Source organism: Chelonia mydas, chromosome 1 (genome assembly GCF_015237465.2).
Source record: "Chelonia mydas isolate rCheMyd1 chromosome 1, rCheMyd1.pri.v2, whole genome shotgun sequence".
Classification (NCBI taxonomy): Eukaryota; Metazoa; Chordata; order Testudines; family Cheloniidae; genus Chelonia; species Chelonia mydas.
Window position 1 is genome coordinate 342,845,640 of NC_057849.1, and position 14,324 is coordinate 342,859,963.

A 14,324-nucleotide genomic window follows, 5' to 3' on the forward strand; every position below is an offset into this window, starting at 1 on the left:
CTGTAGTTCTGCATGCTAAGGTGAGGCAATTAAACAACATGCTTTAGGGCATCAGTAGATTCTTTCTGGCTCCTGCAGAAAATCCCCAGAATTTTCCATTCAGCATAAAGCACTGTATAATTGGCCAGGCACATTATGGCTTACAGGTGGAAGGAGAATGTTGGATGTGATAAATCAATGGTTTGATGTAGTGTGGTAAACCCCTCTGTTCCTATATACAGTAATAGATTGTCAGCCCAGACAGGACCATTGTGATCATCTAGTCTGACCTCCTGCCTAAACACAGGTAATGGGACTTCCCTAATTTAATTCCTGCTTCAAGTCCAACAGTAGTGGTTGGACTAGATATATCAGTAACACTAGATCACATCTACCCTAGAAAGTTTCACCACCAGAACTTTTGCTCGCTACAGTTGCTGATATGGCAATGTTACTCGAGTGCATGAACACTTGGCTGCTTTTGCTAGTGCCACGGGACCTCACTGCAACTGCTACATCCCCCCACCAGTGTCCAGCACAATGCCTTATGGGACATTTTTGCAGTGCACTGAGGGTTCCCACAATTCCCATTCCCCCAATCCATTATGTTTCTTTTAGCCCATAATTTTCATGCCTTTTAAAAAAATTCCCACTGCTTTTCTTTCTCTGGCTTCTCACAGGCAAAAGTAGATCCTGAACAGAACCAGTGGAGTTCTCAGGTCTGTTTAAAGACAGGGTGCACAATTCTGTATTTGTGAAACTTCACTGACTACCACTATACTAGTGATCGACGGTGCTGTGATGAAAATGAGACAGGACACACGGAGGAGGAGTGGATGGTGCAAACAGTGCATTTTAAAAAAAAAAAGGTCACAGGATGTTGTAAGCATTCACTGCTCAGCACTATATGATGGAGGGGTACATGTGGGCCTGAGAAATGAACAATGGATGGTGGAGATCGGTAGTGGCTACAGAACATTCAGATGCAGACTGTCACATTCCTGGATCTGTAGGCAGAGACACCAGAAAGAGAGCTATTTTGACAGTGGAAAAGTGGGTGGTGATCGCTTTCCGGAAATCTGCAAGCCAGAACTGCTGTTGATCAGTGGGTAATTAGTTCAGGACTGGAAAATCCATGGTGAGGTAGTTGTCATCCAGCTGTGCACGGCCATTAGCACCTCCTGCTGCACTGGATTGAGACACTCCGGCAAGGCGCAGGAAATATACAGATTGGAAGAAAGGGTCTTTCCAAACTGTGGTTGGGTAATTGATAGGACACATCCCAATATTGCATCTCCCTCCCCCCGTCTTAATTCCAAATACTTAAATAGCATCGTTATGTAAGAGCTGGAGAATCACTGAGGACAGTTCACTGACATTAACACTAGCTGGTCAGGAAAGGTGCATGATGCTCGCATCTTTAGGAGTACAGGATGTTTCCAAAAGATGCAGCCAGGGACATTCCTCCTAAACCAGTATGTTCACATTGGTAAGGTTGAAACACCAAACAGTGATTCTGGGGGCCCACCCTACCCTTTGCAGCTCTGGCTCCTGAAACCATACACTGGACTTCTGGACAACAGCAAAGAGAGATTTAACTGAGTGGGTGCAGGACAACTGTTGAACACGCATTTGGTAGACTGAAAGGACATTGGTGATCCCTCACGCCAACGGTGGATTGCAGCCAAGTAAATATTCCTATTGTTTTTGCTGAAGGTTGCAAATTACAACATATTTGTGAAGCAAAGGGGGAAACATTACCAGCAAGGTGGAGGGGTGAAGTGGCAAGACTGCCTGCTGATTATGAACAGCCCGACACACAAGCCTGTTGAGGAGCTGTATGGCTGAAGGAGGCCTTAAAAGATCACTAAGGTATGCCATGGTATTGCAGTGTGGTGCTTGTGTGTCATTGGTTTAAATTTTTTTTTTTAAATGATTTATAAATGCCTATTATGAATTTAGTGGGAGGGGTAGCCCTTTAGTCCTAAACCTTACCCAACAGACTGGTTTTTCAAAAAATAATTTTTACTGAGCATTATCAACACTTATGAAACCTTAAATAAAAACCTTATGAGCTTTACACTTTTATTGTATACTGTATATTAAAAAATAAAGAGCTAGGCGCTTGCTGACTGATCCAGCAGATCTGGGTATGTATAGTCATAGTTTTCCTTGTTTCCACCACTGTTGAGTGGTAGGGATAAGACGGCAGGCTATGCTCGTGCCTTGTTTGGGGTGTGGTATTGTGAACATCAAATTGTCTACTGAGTGCAAAAAGCTGATAGGGAGGTCTTTGGGCATTTTGCTCCATAATATTATGCAACATCTGTATTTGTTGTCTGAGCAGAGTCAATGTCCTGGGGCATTTCCTGATGCACCTCTCAGTCCCTCTGCCTTCTCTGAGCATATGATCATTCCAGTTCTGGTCCTTCTGCCCAGTCTCCATCATGCATTACCCTCCAATCGCTACTCTCCCAGTCAGCAGCCTCAGAGTTGGAGAAGCTCTGAAAACATATCCTCCCTTGTCCGCTTCTTTCTTCTCCTGATCAATGCCAGCCTTTCAGCAGCTGTGCAAGGGGTGCTTCTTAAGGATAGCCTGGCCAAGAAGGCTGATAAACAAATAGACACATTGTTACCACTGTAAATCTAGCAAGGAAAAATAAATGTCTTAAAAACTCCTAAAACTTTTCCATTAATGATCTTTTATAAAACATGCAGAGCACCAGACTAGCTCCAGGACACCTTGCTTCAGGACTGCTCTGTAGCTCCAGGCATGAGGAGCAGCGTGGGAGTCCTGTTGTAAGCCCATCTCTGTAAGGGGACAGGATGGGGATACTGGGTGCCTCAGGGGCTGAGTGTAGGGATATTGCAGTAAATATTGCTAAAATTATTGGTGATAAAGGCTGATACATCGCTCCAGGCAGTGACAAAGGCCCAGAGAAGGCAACTGCTCCATGTGGCTTGAGATCACCCCGCTCCATACACCACAAGGCTGTTTATCGCCATGGTGCCACTGGAGCTCATTGCAGAGTGGCATGGCAAGGTTGTTGTTGTTGTTTTTTCTTTCTTTTTTTTTTTTTTTTTTTTGGGGGGGGGGGGGAGAGAAGAGAACAAGGCTGCCATTCCTAGAAATGTCTGGGTAAGGATCAGAGTATCTCCTTGAAAAAAATGCCCTACAAGGGAACAAGGGCTGTCCCCGCTGCCTAGCGCTGCAAGTGAACCCCCCGAGGCAATAATACCCCCGCCACCTCTGTCCGAGCACAGCATGAACATATCTTGTTTTGGGCTGGGGAAAACGGGACTTGTGAACCAAATCTCTATCTTTTCCAACGTTTATATTACATGTTTACTCTTAAAAACAAGGCATCCTGACAAGATAGTCACTTGATTGCTTGCAAGGGATATTTTTAGTTTCCTATGTTCTTTATGTTTAAGCTCAGGTTTCAGTGTCAGTATCTTTGTTTGTAAAGAACTGATTTTCTAACAGGTTAGTACTTTATGATAGCTGAAATTCTAACTTGATGCCAAAACACGTTGGCTATTAAATGATTCTAATAGTCTTATTTTATTGCTTTTTATATATATATATTTTTTTTTTTTTTAAAATCAGGCAGCAATACACCTACCTGTGCTCCATTCCCCTTCCTCGCTGTCGCTTGTCTGAATCATGTTCTGGCCCTCCATGGGGTCTGCATCCCCCTCTTCTATGAGTTCATCCTTGCTGGGCACTGCCGAGGTTCTCTCCTCTGGATCTCACAACATGTCCCATCACATTGGAGGAGGGGGGGGGGTCCCCGCCAAGCAGGGGCAAGGAATCCAGAGGGATAGTGGGGTGAGGGGAAAAGGTCTGTTTTACCAGCACAGGTAATGTGGTGTCCATGCTGGCATTTTGCCAGTGGAAGTACATTGGCTGAGGACTTGAGTTGTCAGGGAGGTGGTTTTATTCTGGTGACAAAGTCTGGGCTATGGTGGTAGGAGTGAAATTTGGGTGTGGACATATGCAAGCCTGTGGTGGAAAAGGCAACTTTGACACAACTTTGTACTCTAGACCAGGCCCTAGAGTATGTAGGTTCAGAGCTTTGCTGTGATTGCAAATATTTTGGAGGGTCTTTCAGGACCTAATTCAGACTCCTTTTTTCAACTTTCATAGCCTCTCAGAACTAAGAAAATTATGAAATGGACAAATAACGGCCCAAAACAGGGGCAAACACTAAGATGAGACATAGCCTATTGGTTTAACTGGCTTTCTCACACCAGGAAATTACTTAGGGAGTTGAGCAAGGGAAATCAGTGGGAATTTTCCAAATTAAGCATTTTAAAACCCGAATTATATCTGTGAAGGCAAGAAAATTATCATGGGTAGTGAATTGCATCGTGTTGCTCTAGAACATATATAAGAATAGAGGGACGAACCTTTCTGATTAGGAAACCAAAACAGACACTAGCAGCACTAGCTCAGTAGAGATAGTTAGTACTAACACAGAAGTCTATTGCTGATGTTACTGTTCCAATTTGCTCAGATCATTTTATTCCTAAACTATAAGGAGCCCAGTGGAAAACCCAGGAGAGCTCAAAAGAGCAAGAGAATTCAAAGAAAAAAACACTCAGCTAAAATCTCTCCCCTACCCTCAAAGACAGAGAATAGAGGATTAAATTTTGTGAACTCCATCCAGTCTCAAATGCACACACAAGCATTACAGCATCATTGCTCTGTCCTGCTGAAGCAGCCATAATTTACACATTCTTTGTGTAAACCCAGGAGGATAGACACAGACAAAATGTTTAACAGTAAGGCTCTGCACTGTCATTTTAATCGCCCCAGTTACATTGAAAAGTATGGCTTCAGTGCTTCTGGGCCCAAATCCTTGCAGGAAGTAACACTACCAATCTCTTCACCTATCAGACACTGTCTTCTCCCATTCGCATCTCTACACCTTTTCCTACATTCCTCTCTATAGTTGGGGTGCCCTCTCTGATTCAGTGCACCACTTTTGCCCTCTCTCTGCCTTAACAGCTCACTTCTTTCAGCTTCCCTTCTTCCACTACTTGTCTCCTTGCATTCCTGTCTATTAATTGAAAAAAAAAAAAAATCAAAGTTGTTATAGGAAAACCATTTAAAACAAATCCAGTACATGCTATGCGTGCCAAGCCATACCAATACGTACTCCATGATATTGTGTTGATCAGGTCTCTTCACTTACAGCTCTTTCACATGACTATTGTGTGTGCTGAACTTCAGGCACGCAAGCAGTCCCATCAAAGACAAATTAAATTAAACACGTTTCTAAATTTTTGCAGGATTGAAGCCTGGGATTGCAAGCTCCTCAGAGCCGGGACTATGTCTTCTTTTCTGTCTGTTAGCTGCTAGAGAAATAAATATTTATACTGGGGAAGCCCCCACAATGTTTTAGGCACTGAACTAGGCACCACAGTAATATAAATAAAAATAAATAATGAACTTATAGCAAGACAATCCCTACCCTAGTGATACTCAGACCTTTACTATAGTGCTTTATAATCATATTTAAACAGGATGAAAAGGGAAATATCTGGTTTATATAGATATATCGATAGAATCCATAGGACTGGAAGGGAGCTCGAAAGGTCTTCTCATCCAGTCCCCTGACTCAAGGCGGGCCTAAGTATTATCTCTATCCCTAAATATATTTTATATATATATACACAGATTATTCTCACAGCAAAATGACTGACCAAGTATTATTTTATCATCTACAATAGGTTAATAATGTAGTAAAAGCATCCTGATTGGTTGTTAATTAAATCACGCAGTGTTTTACTACCATGTGCAGCAAGGAGCCACAGGAGACACATTAAAGAACCACGTGCAGCTCGAGAATCACACTCTGTGGGCTAGTCTACACTAGAATCGCTGCAGTGGCACAGGCTGTACCGACCCAGCTGCACTGCTAGTAACGATGGGAGAGCGCCTTCCCATCAGCGTTATTACTCCACCTCCTCAAGCGGCAGTAGTTATGCTGGCCGCGGTTCACATCAGCGCTCAGGTCTGCGTAACTTGCATTGCTCAGGGAGGTGGTTTTTTCACACCCCTGAGCGACTTAAATTATCCCCGAGGTAAGTGCTACTGTGTACAAGCCCTGAATATCACTGCCCTACCTCAAAGACCTTTAAATCTATAAAACCAAAGAAGGGTGGGTGAATGGGTTACTACATATAAACAGAATGGCCAACATGATGCGTGATACACACATTGTTAATTCCATCATCTACGAGAGATTATTAGCTGTATTTTTTTTCCTTTGTATGTATAACCTATCCCCAACTGTTCTTCTACTTAGCCATAATCGTCTAATTTCTTGTAGCTTTGAAGCAGAAGTGGGTCTTATAAATAAACAAACAAGTAACATACAACCCTAAGCCTACACCATTTTAAAGCTTATTAGAATTTGCAACCAACAGGGCATTACTACATAATTAACTGGATAGTTCAGTGGATAAGAGGGAGCCCTTTGGAGAGATCTATTATAAATTATTTGTCAAGTGCAATAGCACGCTCAGAACTCTGCAGAACTAATAAGGCACTTCCCACCATGGAGGGATTATAATCTAAAGGACAGGTTCAGAAGAGGGGGCACCCTGGGAAAACCAGAAGACAGAAGAACTTGCAGTATGTTTATAGAATGATTTATTTAACTATTATTACCTGGAGTATTAAAAAGTGGAAAGCATTTCAATAATGCTAAATTTTGAGTGTAATCCAGACTGACACCCAAAAGTTGACACCACCCTGAAAAGCTTTTCAGTTTAGCAAGGCAGCAGGGATCAGAGGTAGTTTTTAACTCTAGGCAATTCTCCACCTCCTTTCACCTGTGGATCCCAAAACACAATGTCAAGCCATTAGGTCTGCGAGGTGGAATGGTTATTTTACAGAAGGAGGATACCAATGTAGAGAGAGGTTAATACATCTATTTGCCCTTGCCTTGCTGTGGTCTAGGTCAGAGTCAAAAGTCCAGACTCTCCGTCCCCTGCTCAGAGACACTCCTTCCTTTAAAATCCCCAGACCCTTGATGAAAGGCTAATTGAAAGACAGTGACCATAGCAACAGATCTTTTGAGTTCAAATTTGAAGAACCTACCAGAACAAATTCATTAAACAGGTTTCCTTCATACACAATTTCAATAAAAACCCAGTTAAAATTACAATACATACTTTCCAAAACTGTAACTTTAAGAGTTTGCCTAAAACCCTCAAGTCAGTAACATTCACTTTCCCTGTTAACAGAAGCCTACTGGACATTCCCCTAAATCTTGTAGAATTACTCTACAGAAAAGGCTTGGATAGGGTGACCAGATGTCCCAATTTTATAGGGACAGTCCCAACATTTGGGGCTTTGTCTTATATACGCACCTATTACCCCCACCACAGTCCCAATTATTCACACTTGCAGTCTGGTCACCCTAGGCCTGGAACTTCATTTTAAAAGGTGACACATGACTTATAGTCTAAAGGTTGCTGAATATTCTAAAGGCTCTGCTCCCCCTGAGCTGTCTTCTCACATTTAGAAGGGCTATAACAGGACAAGATTTGTCACTGCTGACAGGCTTGCTTGAACTGTTTTTCAGCAGGGATGTAATTCTCAAGACAATGCATATCAATAGATTTGGCCAATTAAGTCAAAAGCTAGGAGGTGACTGCATCAACTCTGAGTCGATCTGAAAAGGCTGTGTTTAAGGGTTATATTCCAGACTGAGAGGATCAGAGATAAATGACGGACCAGAGGAAGACCAGAGCTCAGATATTGGCTCTCTTTCTGATAATTCTGGAGCACATTGGAAAGCAAATCATGAAGGTTTTTCATTCTCTTTACTCCTCAATTCAGCAAAGACGACAAACCTGAGACCCTAAGCCCCAACTCTTCCACTGCTAGAAAGGACATAAAAGAATTCTGGACTGATAAAATAAAGGACGCATAAGTGTATCATCTCCTACTCTTTCTACTGACTCTTTCCATGAGATCGGCAGAACTGCAGCTGCTGGGCTTCTACTGAAGCAAGAATTCAGAGCAGGCAACGTGATTATATAATACCTCAAGGTGCCAAGAAATAGATTTCTTTCAGGATACCTGAGAGCAGACAAATCCAGATTGGTGGATTAACACAGAGGCTGCAGAATATTTATGATTTGGAAGTCTGGTTCTCCGTATGTGTGACAAGAGGTATAACTGCTTTAGAAAAAAAATGTGAAAAGTAGATACATATTTTTAATAGAGAACTTCCCGAAACACATTGCCAAGAGATAAAAAGGAACAAAATGTCAGGCGCACTAAAATTCAACCGCAAGAGTCTTTTAACATGCAATCAGTATGCATCTTCTTCTTACATAAATACTTCCTAGGAATTAGGAACAGAAGCCTATCAGACCATATGTTTAATATGTAAACTTAATGAACACAGGCCATCTGCATGTCAACTGACAACCTTTCAAACACTGATCAGCAACAAGTTTCTCTTTTGTTTACATTTGTTGAACAAATTTACAGCTAATTGAGTCTGAATACTTTTACAGCTGCTAAAAAGCACAGAAAAGGCCTCTCAGTATTCCCTTCATACTGGCTCCTCTACAAGACATGACAGGACTCCTCACAGAATGGTAGGCCTGGTCTACATTAGGAAATTAGGTTGGCATAACTACATTGCTCAAGGGCATGAAAAATCCACACCTCTGAGCAATGCAGTTAAACTGACCTAAACCCTGCTGTAGACAGCGCTAGGTTAATGAGAGAATTCCTTCGGGCTTGGCTACACTTACATTTTATAGCGCTCTAACTTGCTGGCTCAGGAGTGTGAAAAGTCACCCCCCTGAGGGCAGCAAGTCAGAGCATTTTAAAGCGCTAGTGTAAACAGGCTCCGAGCGCTGAGAGCTAATCCCCTCGTGGAGGTGGATTACCAGGAGCGCTCGGAGACCTCTCTCCCAGTGCTCATGCGCGACCACACTCACACTTCAAAGCCCTGCCGCGGGAGCGCTCTCATAACAGCGCTTTGAAGTTTCCAGTGTAGCCATACCCTTCATCAACTTAGCTACCGCCTCTCAGAAAGGTGAATTACCTATGTCGATGGAAGAACCTCTTCCGTCGGCGTAGGTAGTGTCTTCACTGAAGCACTACAGAGGCACTGCTGCAGTGTTTTAAGTGTAGACAAGCCCCTAGGAGCTGGACACAGAAGAGACCTAGTGGCCATCTGTACCACCCCTCCTTATGATAATTCAAGTGTTGCTACACTGTATTCTCCAGGTCTTTTCCCAATCTAGTTATAAACGACTTGAACTATGGGACTTGCCACCATTTCCCTTGGAATATTTTTCAGTCTAATATTTTTAAATTACTTTTTTTTTTCCTTTTTTGTTTTTCAAGGTCTTTAAAATACAGACCCTGGCTGTATTCAAGATTATTGCCTTGACCCAATACACAGCTGCAGTCAGACACCACCCACTTCTTGGTGGTATATAAGCAAGCCTTCCTTGTCTCAGGGCCTGGAGTGAAGAACTCACTTCCCTGAGAAGTTTTTCTCATTTCCTTTCTCCCGACTTTTAAAAGTTTTTAAAACCGCACACAGCTGAACAACGTATTACCTTTCCTTCTCTTCCCCAACCCTCAACTTGTAAAACAAAAACAAAAACAAATGCTGTTTTACGTTTTTAGAGGTGGGTTTTTTAAAAAAATACATCTGACCACCAGAAAGGGTCTTGCGGTCTAATTTTTGCCCTTCATACAACCATAACTGATTATTTTTTCTTACATTTGCTTTGGAAGAACTGATTAAAGAGCTATACGACAGACTAGCAGTGAACTATGACCTATGTTCTGGGAATCTAGATTCAGTTCCTCGCTCAGCCACTCAGCATATGTCTATACTATACAATTAACCTGAGATTCCCGTAATTGTCCACACTGAAAAGCCTCTGACCCAAGACTGGAGAGGTGCTATAAACCTGATCTGGCTTGTGTGGCTGGGGATATGGGTTAAAGCCCAGACTTCATTTGAACTCAGGCTGGAAGCTGCGTTTCCAGTGAGGATGCAGGCAAAGACTTCCTGTAGGACCTGGGCCAATTCACCTCATCTCTCTGTGCCTCAAGTCTTCATCTGTAAATGGGGATAATTTCCCTAACTCAGAAGGGCATTAAGAAGATAAGTTCTTCAATGCTGGTGACATACTCTAAGACATGATGAGCACTACAGACAAGCCTCTCTTGCAGCCCCACATAGGGTCAATCTGTATTTTATGATATTCAAAAGAACCAGTTTGGAGAAGGGATTTAAGGCTTTTATGGGTGTGTTGCAATAGTAAAGTACATTCACAGGCATAATTTTAGAAAAAAGGCCTCCTAGTATGTAGTTCTGGTTCTAACTAGCAAAGAGACTGCATCTACGTGGCTTGTGACCTATTCAGTTAATAACAGAAATGGAGTCTGAACAATCAGCTGTGGGTGGGGGGGTAGGTAATGAAATGCCTAGTGAAAGTCCATGCTAATGAAGAACGTGGGCAGGGAGGCAATTAGACTGCCTTCAACTACCTCTGCACAGAAATTTTAATAGCTGAACCATTTGGAATCTCATAATGAGTTTCCATCTATATCAATCTATTCCATCATGAAAATACCTGACATTTATTGCCCCTTACTGGTATCAATGCTTAAGATAAAGACACATCCAAACAGACCCAAGGTCCTTAAACAAAAGAAGTTTAGAAAACAGCTATTGAATGGTTTGCAATCTAATATATACTAGACAATACTGATATGCAAGCAATGTATCTAAACTAAGCATTGACTGAGTGCGGCTCATGGAGTTTTAAAACATGCGCCTCCATCTTTATTCTGGAGCTGCAACACCCACAAATCCCAGCATATACAGTGCTCCACCTTGAACAGATTGCACTGCTTTTAGTCTCCACACAGTTATACTATCATATTAAAGAGAAAAACAGCTGTGCAATGACTTTTATTGAAATGGGGAGGACTCCTGCTAAGTTATCAATGCAACACTCAAGTTGGGCAGTTACATACAATTAATCTAAGAAAGGAGGTAGGGCCATTTGCCTTCAACCAGTGCAAGTCACCCAGGAAGTCCCTGGCCATATTTATCCTATTCACAACCAGAGCTCAAATGCATGCAGAGTTTGAAGAATGGGGTTAAAAAAGGGATGGTGGAAACCTCCTAGAAGTTCCAGACAAGGTTCTAAGGGATAAAACTAAGACAGAGGTTACGGTCTATACTGACACTTTTAGGCCCGGTCTGCACACAGTTTTTGTACCAATCTTGGTTGGTTGGGGGGGTGGGGAGGGGGGTGTCAATCAATATAATTACACCAGTACAACCCACCTAGCGTAGACACAGTTATACATCTGAAGTCTTTAAATCAAGATTTGAGGACTTCTGTAACTTAGCCAGAGGTTATGGGCCTACTACAGGAGAGGGTGAGTGAGGTTCTGTGGCCTGCAATGTGCAGGAGGTCAGACAAGATGATCATGTTGGTCCCTTCTGGCCTGAAAGCCTATGAGTATGTATAAAGTTGCCTTATAGGGATACACCTCTATTCCCCTTCCCATATAAAAAAGCTATACTGGCATAAGCACCTTTATACCAGTGCAACTATATCCATACTAGGGTGTGGTTGTACTGCTTTCATGATACCCGTCTACACACAAAAGTTTTTACAGCTTTACAAGGCTCTAGAGAAATTACTTGCTGGCCACATGGTGCTGGCTCTCCTCATTTCCACCTGTTGCACTGCATTAAAAGACAGCTAAACATGAATTAAATGTTCCCCTAGCATGACTTATCCAATGTAGTTGCCACAGAGATGTTAGGAGATTGCAAATGGGGGCGGAGGGAAGATACCCTTTGTAATGAAATGTGATCCATACTGAACATTTGAGACCCCTGTTTATATCGCACAATAAGGTGCTTTACAATAGACAGGTACATAAATGCTTAATACATATACAGGGCATTGATAAAATAGCTAATCCTCCTAAAGTTTACCCCAACAAAGTAATCCTACTTTTAATTCGATTCGGAAAGCTTGATCAAACTGACACCAGTTAGGGTCCTGCAAGCTGGCGTGTTCCTGTGGAAAAAATTGTTATAAATACCACTATTCCTAAAATTAGACAGATTCTATTGCAGCTTCTTCTGACATGATCAATGGAAAGCTTGAAAGCTCTGGACACTGCAGCACTTAGTCTCTTGGGACAAGTGAAAAGGTTAGTTTCTGACCCCTGCTAACGAACACACAATCTCCAAAGAGTCTGAAAACAGTCAGTAAGAACAAAAATAGAAATTAAAATCCACTGTAGTGACCACAAGTCTTTGACAACTGCAGCAAATGTCAAAGGAAAACAGCACTATTAATTAAGGCCCGGATTCAGGAAAACATTCCTGTTCAGGACAGCACTTAAGTGATGTCCTAAGTAGGGGTAGGCTTAGGCCCTTTGCTGAATCAGTACTTGAAACAGAAAGAGACTCACTGATTCAAACAGCAAACATCACTAGAACGAATAATGGACATGTACATTCTAAATCCGTACCCATGTTTTGCTCTTCATTTTACTGTCCATTCATCTCTTCTATCGCAGATCACGACTTAACACCAACAAGTTGTATTAAGGATATGCCTAAAAACACTAAAAATTTAATCTAACAGGAGTACTTCATTCACCAAGGCAACCACATGATCAGCATGCTACAAGCTCTGTATTCCCTTCTCCTCCCCACCACAATGTTTACCAAACTTCTCGATTTCTTCTGGTCAATTCAGATAGTAAGCTCTTCAGGGCAGGGAAAATGTCTTATTTCTCTGAAGTGCCATGCACATTTGGGGCACTGTATAAATAAATTTGCAAACTATTCCTGGGAAGGGCTGAGTAGTCCAAGGAAATGAAAAGAGGATTGAAATAGTCAGATCACCTGTTCAAATCTGACTCAGGTCAGTAGCAAAAAATATAGTTACCTGAAAGCTGTTCCATGCCCTATGCAAATTATTTATCATTTATATTACTGTAGTGCATATGGAGCCCTAGTCATGGACCAGGACTCCACTGTGCTACGCAATACACAAACAGAGCAAAAAGACATTCCCTGCCCCAAAGAACTAAAATGTAAGTACGAGACAAGAGACAACAGATGCATACAGAGAGCTGGGAGAGTACAAGGAAATGAGGAGACAATATTGGTCAGCATGACCAGCAGTGGTCTCAGCACACCTTGGTCACGTCACACTTCCTCTCTGCACTTGATGCAATATTCACCCACTTCTTAACTGTACCTGCTCAGATTCATGAATGATAAGTATTCATTTATTAGGGACAGCATTCATTAAGTTTGCATAACTGGATTATTTGACAAGTGGTGGAATTAAGGGGGGCAGAATTGCTTTATTTAGAGGCAAAATTTCACTCATTTTTCAAAAAACATGAAGTAAAATATGCAGAGTTTTGTGGTAGGAAGTGAGCATGGCAAAGCAGGCATTTTTAAACAAGGGATAATAGACTACCTATGCAGGAGGCATCACAACTACACCAAGAGTCATGAGTAGCATCACTTAGTTCCATTCTTCCATGTCTGTACAGTCCCCCTACTCCTCCGTCAGGCACCTTTGGTGGGTCAGAAACCAGAACATCCACCAGCATCTCATGGATGCTCTGCCCATTTGCTGAAACAGGAGTAAAAGAGCAAGGAAGAGAAGCTCTTCAAACGGTGACTCCTCCATGATGTTTGCCCAATTGCCGGGAGCATGAAAACCCAAAAGATGGCTGCTTAGCAGGGTCTGTTGGGAACTTGGTAGGTTGCAACAACTTCCCTTATTGAGCGGGATAAACAGTCAAGTTTCCCACACACTGAACCACAAACCAGGGGCTAGAGCAGCCATAGATGGGGAAGGCCCAGGTCCAGAAATTCTAAACCTTGGGTCAATATGCAGCGTGGATGCTCAAGCTCTGGGCCTGCAATCCCAGGGTCCACAGACAAGTTGCCCTAACCCTGTGCTTACACTGCAGCCAACCTTTAATCCTTAGGCAGGTAAGTTTTAAGGAGGCTTTTTCCAAGTCCTACCTACTTGCTTCTTCCATTCCACAGGAACAATAAGTGTAATAAAAGGTGTAACTGAGCTCAACAATATCTAAACAGAATTGCCAAAACCCAAGTTAAAACTAAACAAATTACATACTAAATCACTGAAGTATACATTGTTCTCCCTGACTCCATGCAAACTTCAGACTAATGCCATCAGTTAGAATAGCTCCAGTCACCAACAGCAGGACAGGATAGGAGTTGGACATTCCAACTCCAAGCACAGGAAGAAGTAAAATG

At 42.3% G+C, this 14,324-nt stretch overlaps 1 protein-coding gene and 1 long non-coding RNA gene across 3 annotated transcripts in view; both read right to left on the reverse strand.

The window, feature by feature from the left end:
• AHCYL2 (adenosylhomocysteinase like 2) overlaps positions 1 to 14,324 on the reverse strand; it is a 198,095-nt gene that overhangs the window by 114,152 nt on the left and 69,619 nt on the right. The window lies entirely within an intron of this gene.
• Positions 815 to 13,089, reverse strand: LOC122461482. Its single transcript, XR_006283405.1, has 2 exons — positions 3,606 to 13,089; positions 815 to 2,588 (listed from the first exon to the last, which is right to left on the reverse strand). It is a non-coding gene; the product is annotated as an uncharacterized LOC122461482 (long non-coding RNA).